Consider the following 2,554-nt stretch of genomic DNA (forward strand, 5'->3'; position numbering starts at 1 on the left):
ATTCAACAAGCCAGCTTCTCTCCAGATGGTATCCCACCTTCCCACAATCTTTCTCTTCCTTATCCTTCCTCACCCCTCCATAAACAAAGGTGGGCACCATCCAACTCAACACAAAACAGCTACAGGCACTTTTTGTGAAGGGGAATCTCCATCACTTCTTAATTCCTTATGGAAAGATGAAGCTCAGATAAACCTCATCCTTTTTAAAGACAGACCCAGAGGACCTAGAATATAATAATAATGAAAAAAGTTAACATATATTAGGCACTTTATATACCAGGCAGTGAACTGAACACTGAATGTACATTGCTATTAACCCTCAGATTAACTAGGGGGGAGGGACGAATCATCTCCATTTATAAATGAAAAAACTGAGGCTTGTATAGGACTCAAATCTTGGTGTGACTCTACTTACCTCTGCTTAATTCTGGCACTGCCTCCACCCTATGCTCCCTCCACCCCTGGAATCAGGTGAACAGTTCTGTTCTATTTTCTGTCTTCAAAGAAGAGATGCTTGAAGTCAAGCAGGAAAAGGTCATGTGAGGAATCTGTGAAATCCTAGGGTTTCCCTCCTCTTTGGCCTGTGTATGAATTCTCCTAGCTGACAGAGATATCCTGCCTTGATGGAGGAAGGATGGTTCAGAACACTCTGCTCTGGAAATGACAAGAGCTAAACTGGTAACCAGAGAGGAAAGAGTATGGCAAATACTGCCCAGCTTAAGCTCTTCCCATTTAAGTACTCAAACTACTCAAGACTCTTGATCTTCTAAAAGTATCAGACTTGCCTCAGTTATTCAGGTCATTTAATGTCTACAATGCCATTATACTACCCAATTCCCTATCAAAAATTTTATTGATAAGGTTTAAAGGCCTATAGATAGAAAGCCTGAGCAAAGGCACTTTGGCAAGAAACATGGTTGCAATATGACCAGATAGGCCCTGCATATTTATCCTACAGTTTTGCCTTTGAGAACATAAGACTGCAAAGGCAGCCTGCTAAAGTTGACAGGCTGGTGTCTGGGGTGTGTGAGCACAGCAATTCTGCATTGGGAAGGAGATTGTTTGGGATCTCCAGGGGAAGTCTTGGAGAATTAGAGGAGGTACATAAATTGGATTAGCTGCTGTTAACCCTGCATCAATACTACCCCCTTTTCTAAGGTCTTGTCTTCATTGTAGAGATGCCAGGAACTACATTTCCCAGGTTCCCTTTCCCCTTCCCTCAGGTTTGCTAATGGAAGAAAGTCACTCACACGAGAGATTTGGAAGGTAGATGAGAAGGCATTATCCAGTGCAGGCAGTTGCAGCCAGATGTGTGGGAAGATGGAGATTTCACAGCAACCTTGTTTAGAATTGCAGTAGCTTCCAGGCAAGCTTTTGAGAACTTAGGAACTTTTGACTGAGATCTGTGTTGGCTTCTCGACCTTCTGTGGGAGCTTCTCTGACCTTTGTTTCCCCAGTTCTTCCAATGTTTGTTAAGCCCTTAATTCTTATATTAAGTCCTTCTTACCTCAAATATACTGAGTGGCTTCTGTTTTCCTAATACAATACAGCTCTCAATGATCTCAGGATTTATTCTACCTTTTGCGTAAATCAGCCCCACTGAAAATCAGATGGGTAACAGCTCTCTTTCATTGCATTTAGGGCCCTTGCTAGGAGAGGGGATACTACGAAAGCTCTTTTTTTGCCCTCAGTGCCAGAAATGTATTTGGTTATGAAGCACACAGAGGCAGTCCCTGTGGGCCTATCTGGGCCTTTCTTTTCAATTGCAGTTTTCAGATTCGTTGAGCCACTTATCCTCGTCCATTCTCAAGGGAGTATTTAAAAGTAGGAAGGGCAGAAAAAGACTCAAGGATGCCAAAAAGCACCCATTCAAATTAATAAATACAACCTTATAGTGGAACCCAGATGTTGTGGATGACTGGTCTCCAGCTGGTGGACATCATTGATTTTCCCTACTAGAATGCAAGCTCCACAGGGGCAGGGAGATTTGTTTTGTTCACTAATGTACTCCAAACACCTAGGACAGTGCCTGTGGGTGCTTAGTAAATATTTATTGAATGAATGGATAAATGGCCACACAGAACCAGGAAGTGACACACTCCTCGACTAAGAGTCCAAGATGCCTACAAGATTCAACAGTCAGATATTACATGTCACATCTACTAAAATGGTTATGTCCCTGGCTCTAATACCCTATACGGCTACCCTATCTAGGAGAAAGAACAATTTTTAAAAAATCAAAGCACAGGTCTCTTTATAACTTGCATCTCCTTACACATTTCTGCTCTCTTCTTAATTGGGAAGGTTTGTTGTAGATTCAGTAATCACAGGGGCAAGTTTTAAAAATGGCATTTTTTTTTAAATTTATTTATTTTTAATAATTTTTATTTATTTTTCCCCCCAAAGCCCCAGTACATAGTTGTAAGTCATAGCTGCACATCCTTCTAGTTGCTGCATGTGGGACGCGGCCTCAGCATGGCCAGAGAAGTGGCGCGTCTGTGTGCGCCCGGGATCCGAACCCGGGCTGCCAGCAGTGGAGGGTGCGCACTTAACC

This window comes from Diceros bicornis, chromosome 5 (assembly GCF_020826845.1).
Source record: "Diceros bicornis minor isolate mBicDic1 chromosome 5, mDicBic1.mat.cur, whole genome shotgun sequence".
NCBI classification, from domain to species: domain Eukaryota; kingdom Metazoa; phylum Chordata; class Mammalia; order Perissodactyla; family Rhinocerotidae; genus Diceros; species Diceros bicornis.